We start from the raw sequence: 9,113 nt of genomic DNA, 5'->3' as shown, positions 1-9,113 counted from the left end.
TCCAGAAATCAAATGCAATTATTTAACAACAAATAATGATAAAGGGGACAAGAGAAGAGACACTATAAAAGATATAAATTCAAAATTGACCACTGGAATATGGAATATCAAAAGAAAAAAGAAAGAAAATTGAATCTCTGATTTAGGTAAGCAAACAAGTGAAAAGAAGACACAGACACAGAGCACTATGGCAACACAGGAAGCAAGTACATTGCAATTTCTTAAAATAAACTTGAAGAAACTACCTGGACACGTTGAAACAGCATTCTCTGTGCCACCTGCTGATGCAGCAAAGCACACGAGCAAGGAGGTGAACACTGGGAAAGAATTAACTAGTAAACATTTAAACAAGAGGTGTGGTCTAATCATGGGACAAATCAGAACTGTATTGAACTTCCTATCATTCATCTGTACTACTTACTACTGTTTTAATTTTAATTAATTAAATAATTAATACTTTTTTGGAGATAGAGTCTTGCTCTGTTACCGAGGCTGGAGTGCAGCGGCGTGATCTTGGCTCACTGCAGCCTAGACCTCCTGGGCTCAAGTGATTTTTCCACCTCAGCTCCTTGGTAACTGAGATTACAGGCGCCGCCACCACATCTGGCTTTTTTTTTTCCCGTAGTTTTTGTAGAGACTAAATTGCCTAGGCTGGTCTGGAGCTCCCAGACCCAAGCAATCCACCTGCCTCTGCCTCCCAACATTCTGGGATTACAGGTGTGAAACACTTCATCTGGCCTATGTTTATTTTGAAAAAAAAAAACATTTTTTTTTTCAAGGCGCGCAGGAGGTTGGTGGGTGGGTGAGCTCCAGGGTTTCGGGTTACGGAAGTTTCGAATTCATCCCTTTCCTCGCGCTGCGATTTTTGCGTGTTCACAGCCCCTTTCCTTGGAAAAGGCCACAAGTGTTTCAAGCGCTGACCAGCAGAGGGCAGCAGTGACCACCGCTTTCCGCAAAGCAAGGCGAGCGGGTGTAGACGGGCTCTCATGCCCACCGAGCGGATCGAGAATTCTAGGCTAGGTGGGCGCGGCGGCGCGCAGCCCTAGCAGAGGGCAGGGGTGCACGACGGAGGCACTGGATGGTAAGCACAGCATTTTCTAAATCTCACAGGAGAAAAAACTCAGAAAAAATCGCTGGTGTAAAAGCTGTCTGTCCTTTGAACTCCTGCCCTGATTTTAGTTACAAATGAAGCAAAAAATCCTTAAAGACCGATATTCCTAAATTTAGACATTGACCTCGATGATCGCCTCGGAAAACTTACAAATCATTATTTCCTTCATTGAGTCAACTACCTATTGATTTAACCCCTACTTCCTGCTCAACTCAGCATCCCTTGCCATGGGCAAAAAAAGTGAATGGACCCCGACCATTGAAAGAAACACATTTAAACTGGGTTGGAAAAATTCCAAGTCAATGAATTTTAAAAAGTGAGTTACCATCATAGCAATTTAGGTATTTTTAAAGTAATGTTTAATAAGTAGGTGAATTTCTTAAACCACAGAAAGCAGACTTTCCAGCTGTGGCTGTATGCAGCAATTTGTGATTCCTTTATTTCTGATTTCCTTAGTAAGTTATTCAACCTTAAAGGGAAACTTTTTAAATTTTACTTTGCTATTTTAAATTAGCCTAATAATAATAATGATGCCAAAATCTTGTATAGCACTTGTTATGTGCCATGTACTTAAGCATTCCACATATATTAAGTCATTTAATCAAGTCAACATCTCTATCAGATAGATATTATATTACTCCATATTACAGAGGTTCAGAGAGGTTAAACAATTTGACGAAGGTCACACAGCTAGTTCATGACAGAGTAGGATTTGAACACAAAAATCCTGGATTCAGACTCCATGCTTCCAGCCACACTATCATACTTCTTATTATTAAATATTAACCACAAGATACTCTCCAGGAATAATGGCCTTCCATATAGAGTGAGTTCATGCTCCCTCCCTTGAATTCCTACCTTGAGCATTCTAGATTGATTGAATGCCCTGGTCTTCCCTACCTCCTTCCTTTCCTATGAAATGCCATGCCATGCCACATGAACCTTGACATTTAGAAGGTAGAATTCTTTTGTTTGATTCAGGTTTTTTTTCCTAAAAGAACATCACTCTTGATTCTGATCTTTTTTTGGAACTCTTTGTTGATGACTTAAATGACTGTTTTGTGACTTTTTATAGAAGCCTAATTAAAAATGCATAGTTTAAAAATTAATCATCCAAGTTACCCAGACTCAAAACATCTGTCATCCTCCCTCCCTTTTTCCCCCAAGGTAATTTTCCCAGGTCCTGTGGCTGCCTCCTCCTGTATATTCCCTAAAATGTCTCCTAAATCTTCTTTTCCATTTCGGTAGCAGCTCCAAGTGCTCCTTACCCCCAGCCTGGGCTTTTATAACAACCTCCAACTGGTCTCCAGACCCTGATCCATCCCACAAACCACTGCCAGATGAAGCTTCTGAAAACAATGCTCTGACTGGGTTGTATTTCTTGCTCTGTAACTTTGCATAGCTTCACTTGTCTACGGAAGTCAGTACTGAATCAATTAAGAGGTAGTCTTTTCACTGACTTAGCTTTACTGCTCCCTGGTACACAAAAATACTTCCTTCCATAGGTAAATTCATAGAGACACACAAAAAAGTAGAACAGAAGTTACCAGGGGCTGGGGAAAGGAGGACGAGGAGTTAGTGATTAATGGATAGAGTTTCTGTTGGGAGTGATGAAAATGTTTTGGAAACAGACAGTAGTGATGGCTGCAATTAATCCCTGTGAATTATACACTTGAAAATGGTAAAGATAAAATTAGCCAGGTGTGGTGGCATGCACCTGTAGTCCTAGCTACATTGGAGGCAAGGCAGGAGGCAGGAGGATGGCTTGAACCCAGAAGGTTGACGGTACAGTGAGGCATGATTGCACCACTACACTCCAGCCTGGGTGACAGAGCAAGACACTGTCTCTAAAAGCTAAGAAATTTGCAAATGGTTAAAATGCCAAATTGTATGCATATTTTACCATAATAAAAAATTTAAAATATATACTTTATTGTAGCACAATTAGATCAATTGCTCCTTTCTCTCTGAGCCCCACTGCCCTGCTTTATATGAAGCAGACAAATATGGTCTCTCCTTATTGCTGACAACTATTTCTCGAACCTTGCAAGGCTTCCTGCTTCTTTCTTCTGGTCAGTGAAATATTAGAATAAAAATTTCAGAACATCTCTGGTGGCTTTTATTGCTTTTCCATCACAGGTTTATAGGAACATTCTTTTCTTTCTTCTCTGTGAGCATAGGCTTCCTAAAAGCATACAGAAATAGCAAGACAAGTTTATTTCATGGACTCTGCTTTCTAATCAGATGGTCTCTTGTGGAATATTGTCTCTGGGGAGGTCATAAACAGTTGTCATGCCATGCACTGTGGAGGCTTATCTTCTCCTTCCCAAAAGCAGGCTGCCTGGTAGGTTTCCTAGACCATCCACAAGCCACATTTTTGTTTGAAATTTTTAATAATCCTTTTTGTTAATAGAGAACACTGATTCCCACACTTTCAGCTTTACTTTAGGAGGAAATAATTTAGTGCTTAGCCTGATATTTTATTTATTTACTTATTTATTTAGAGACAGAGCCTTGCTCTGTGGCCCAGGCTGGAGTGCAGTGGTGCAATCTTGGCTCACTGCAACCTCTGCCTCCAGGTTCAAGTGATTCTCCTGCCTCAGCTTCCCAAGTAGCAGGGATTACAGGCACACACCACCATGCACGGCTAGTTTTTGCATTTGTAGTAGAGACAGAGTATCACCATGTAGGCTAGGTTGGTCTTGAATGCCTGACCTCAAGTGATCCACCCACCTCAGCTTCACCCAGTGCTGGGATTACAGGTGTGAGCCACAGTGTCCAGCCTAATTTAGCACCTAATCTGTTTAAAATGATGCTACAGTTATTGTACAACAACTTCATTGTCACCGACAGATCTCTCAATTTGAAGAGCTCACCTCTCCAGAGGAAAAGTCATAAGCAAGCCTTGCTTAAAGAATTCTATTCTAAGAGGGGGATGAGGGGCATCCTGGGGCCATGGCTACCCAAAAGCAACCCTCTTTGTTTCCATGCTCAGTTTTGTCTCTGCATCTCATGAAGTCTTCCTACTGAGGCTCAAGAGAAGTGATGTTCAAGGGAGACCTTTAGCTTTCTGGAAGCCCAGGAGGAGAAAATTGGTGGAAGTATTTTTCCCTATAGGCTGGTCAAGTACCTGAAGACTAGGTTTCAGATAGCCTAGGATGAGGACAAGACAGTGGCAGATACTGGAAAGAATTTGACCTGCTGTCATCTGTGACTCTTATGATAAAAGTTGATGTGCATCGTGCCTTCTGGAATTGTGCGTGGTGACACCTGGTTGACATTGTTTTCCTCTCCTTCAAACCACTCCTCTCATCCCTAACACGTATCCATACAGTGAAAAACTCATCAGAGTGACCTAAGACTTCTCAGCTGTAACATTGGCAGTTAAAACATGGTGGAGTCACATCAAAGAGAGAAGGACAGCAATCTAGGAATCCTATACCGAGCTAAGATAACTTCTATCTGTCAGGCTGAAAGAAAGATATTTGAAGATAAGCAAATAGAAATCACAGCAATCAAAACCCCTTTCTGAGGGGGTAATTAAGACTAAAAACCAATCGCAGCTGAACAGGAAGAGGCATCTGAAGATGGAAGAAGATGAACAGGGGAGGGAAAAGCACTCAACAGGATGTAGAGGCCATTTTGGAATCACGGCACTGACAAAATATTTATGCACCAAACTGTAGAAGCCCAATGCCTCAAGCAAAAATATTACACATCCAAGGATAACTTGATAAAATTACTCTTGTAATCAGGCTATATATTTTCCTTAGCATATCAACCAGAAAAAATGTAAGCAAGAATATAGAGGATTTAAAAATATAATCAGTAAACTAAATGTAACTTGTACTATAAAAACTTACATCCATTAAATAGGAGAAATATACATTATTTCAAATGTCCAGGAATATCTATAAAAAGTGATCATAGGAAGTGATACAAATCCATAATTAAAAATTCAAAAACATTGAGATTTTGTAAGACATGATTTTCCAATACACAATCTAACAAAATAAGACACAGCAATTTGAAAAAGGCCAAAAATTTTACCCATTTGGAAACTAAAAGGCAGCTGTTGATAACCTTTGGATTAAAGAGAAAATTGAAAGGAAAAAATCACCAGCTTTCTAGAAAGCAATGAAAAGGTGTACACAGTATACAAAGCCCATAAAACACAATGAGACCCAGCCTCGAGAGAGCTTACATCTTTGAATGCCTTCACTGCCAAAGAACAACCAAAAAGGTGCTAGCTAAAGGCCCACTTTTATAGTTTTCTAGAAAGAACAACGTAATGAACCCAAATAAACTAAGAAGAGGGATGAAATAAAAATAAAATGCAAAAATAATAAAATAGCATATTTACAGAGAGATAAAATAAACCCATATATTGCTTCTTGGCAAAGACCAGTGACCTCTACAGATAAGTCCCTTCAAATCCTGATTAAGGAAAGAGTGAGCAAGAGAGATAAAGACAGTGTGTACAAACCAAACAGGTTAGGTTAGAAATGTGAAACGAGAAATAACCACGGATATGAGAGTGATTAAAATAATTAAAAGAATATAATAAGCAATTCTATGTAACAGTCTTCAAAACTTGAAAGGATGAATTCCTAGCAATTATAAATTATGAAAATTGACTCAAGGAGAAAAAGTTTAAAATTCTAAATCTTCAAAGACAAGCTAGAGATATTAATAAAAGATCTCTCATATATATTTTTAAAAACAGCCATAGATGTTTTGAGACAGCGATATGAATATGGACTGTATATTAAATGATATTTTACATATTTGGGGATTATTACTAATTTTCTTTGCTGTGACACATTAATTATGACAAAGCCCTTGTTTTTAAAACTTGCATCTAAAGTATTTAAAGAAAAAATGTCCTGATGACTGCAACTTTCTCCTCCCACACACCCACATATACACACACACACCCAAATATCACAATATCATTATAAAACTGTAGTGATCAAAACAGTATAATATTGGTGTAAAGACAAAGCATTCAATGAAACAGACTAGAGAATCCAGAAAGAAACCAAAACAACAAATGAAGGATGAATCACTTTTCAATAAATGGTACTGGAACAAACGGATGTCAAAATGAGTGACTCAAAATCTCAACAAACAACAGGCTATTGCCTTTCCAAAAGAGTGAGGATCAATGTACCATATTTGCTACTTCTACTGTAGTTTTCAGAGCCTGATTCCACAGGCATTATATTAACTAGGGCTCTTCTGTGGTTGAAAGCCACAGAAATGGACTCTGGCAGGCTAAGCCAAAAGGAAATTTATTCAAGGGAGATATGGATGTTTACAGGATGCAAGTCAAGCCTCGAGAACCAGTTTTATTATGGTATCTCCAAGGAACTCCAGCATTTTGGCCACTTCCTTCAGGGAGCCAAAGCTGAGATGAATTAATTCTAGCATTTGTTCTTCCTTATACCACCTCTTTCAACATACAGAGTGGGGAGAGAGAATCCAATTGGTCCAGTTGGTTCCCATGCTTGTCCCTGGCAATGCAAGCCCCCTGAGTGGCAATCCTCCAAGAGCATGCACTTTAGGGAGGAAAGTCATTGCGCCAAAAGGCATCAGGCTGTGTTGCCAGGAAAAGAAGGGATTATTCTGGGCAGGGAAGAACAAATATGATCACCACTGTCAGTGTTCTGCTTGGAGTCTTTTCACAACTGAGTGATTAATTCTTCCATAGAGGGTGTGATCCTACTTGAGTTCCATTGAACAAGCTTGGGTGTGAAGGTAGTATTAAAGTATTATTAATTCACATTATTTTGTGAATTATTAATAATAGTCAAATTATAAAATATCTTTCTCGGAATCTCCATCTCATTGACCTGGCAGGAACTCAGCTGAGTCATTATTGCACCCAGGGTTCAGGAGGTGACAAGGCTGGAGCCCCATGTCCAGGACTGGCCCTTCTCATGCCTGCAACAACACTCTTTCAGAGCACTGAGAAGAAACAGTGAGAAGCCTGCACTCACTGAGCCCCAACAGCCCTTCTGGTCTTGAAGAATCTTCTCCACTCCTCTGCATTCTTCATTTCTGCCTCCTCCCATCCTCAAAGAAACTAAACTTCCTTCCCTCTCCTTGAACTAATCCTTTCAGTGAACTTAAGATTTGGGAGAAAGGTCAAGGAGGGAGGTTGTTTGCAGGTGGCTTCTACGTAAAGCCCTGAACACCAGTCTCTTCAGTCAGTGTATATGGGTCTGCTCAGACTGCCTAACGAAACACCACAGGTTAAGTGGCTTAGACAACAGAAATGCATTTCTTCCCAGTTCTGAGACTGGAAGTCCAAGATGAAGGTGTCAGCAGGATTTCCTTCTGAGGCCTCTCTCCTTCACTTGCAGATGGTCACCTTTTCCCTCTGGTTTTACAGGGTCCCTCTTCTGTGTGTGTCTGTGTCCTAATCTCTTCTTCTTACAAGGACACTAGTCCTATTGGAACAGTGGCAGCCCATGACTTCATTTTACCCTAACTGCCTATTTATTTATTTTGAGACAGAGTTATTTACTTATTTTTTTGAGACTCTGTCGCCCAGGCTGGAGTGCAGTGGCACGATCTGGACTCACTGCAACCTCTGCCTCCCAGGTTCAAGCAGTTCTTCTGCCTCAGCCTCCCAAGTAGCTGGGACTATAGGTGCACGCCACCACACTAGGCTAATTTTTGTATTTTTAGCTGAGACAGGGTTCAGCATGTTAACCAGGCTGGTCTTGAACTCCTGACCACAAGTGATCCACCCACCTTGGCCTCCCAAAATGCTGGGATTATAGGTGTGAGCCACTGCGCCCCCTACCAATTGCCTCTTTAAAGGGTTTATTATTAAATATAGTCACATTCCGAGGTAACTGGGGGTCAGAACTTTAGCATATGAATTTGGAGTTGGGGGAGACACAGTTCAGCCCGAAACACAATAGGAACATACCATGAGAGCTTTACTGGAGCAGGAAAGGAAGAAATATCGCAAGAACCACACAAATTTATATATCTTTATGAATTAACTAACTTGAGTGTATTCTGTGAGTGAGTCAGCAGTCACCAGTCTCCTGCCCCCCAGCTTTTGAACGTTGCTTTATCCTGGTGGTCTTTTTCTGAAGCTTTAGCCAAGTTAGGGAACTGAGAGTGTGCCTGGTGTGGTGGATGTGCATATATCTTGACCTTAGGGGTAGGTGGGGTTGGGGGAGGTCAGCTTGGAGGGTGTTACTAACCAATAACAATCTCTATGCCCTAAGAACTCACAGAAATAATGTGCAAGTTAGTTCTTTGCCCCATTCAGTTACTGAGCCAGAGAAACTTGCCTTGGCAGCCCTCCACCTATGGGCGAACAACATAGCCAAGTGTTAGGAACACAGGCTGTGGGGTTAGAATGTCTGCTTTTTATCTTCCTCCCTCCCTCCCTCCTCCCCTCCCTCACTCTGTTCCTTCCTTCCTTCATTTTCTTTTTTCAGTGAGACAGAGTCTCACTCTATCACAAGGCTTGAGTGCAGGGCATGATCTCAGCTCACTACAACCTCCACCTCCAGAGTTCAAGCAATCCTCCTGCCTCAACCTGAGTAGCTAGGATTACAGGCATGCACCACCACGTCTGGCTACTTTTTGTATTTTTAGTAGCGATGGAGTTTTGCCATGTTGTCCAGGCTGGTCTCGAACTTCTGACTTCAAGGGATCCCACACTGCGGCCTCCCCAAGTGCTGGAATTACAAGCATGAGCCCCCACGCCCAGCCCTGCTTTTGAATCTGGCTCTGCTGCTTATGGCCACTCCGTGGTCTTGGAAAAATGAACCTTTCTATGCCTCAGATTTCCTATCTATAAAGTGGGTAATTATAATACTGCCCAATCCTCAGGGTTCCTGTGCTGGTTACAGGTGATATTACATGAAAAGTTCTTAGAACAGGGTCTGACAATTACCAAGGGCCCAATAAGTGATAGCTATTATTTATTATGTAGCAGCCAATTTAAAATCTTGCCTTAAAAATTAAGAAT

The sequence above is a fragment of the Cebus imitator genome, unplaced genomic scaffold, assembly GCF_001604975.1.
Source record: "Cebus imitator isolate Cc_AM_T3 unplaced genomic scaffold, Cebus_imitator-1.0 Scaffold48, whole genome shotgun sequence".
Lineage (NCBI taxonomy): Eukaryota > Metazoa > Chordata > Mammalia > Primates > Cebidae > Cebus > Cebus imitator.
This window is presented reverse-complemented; position numbering follows the sequence as displayed.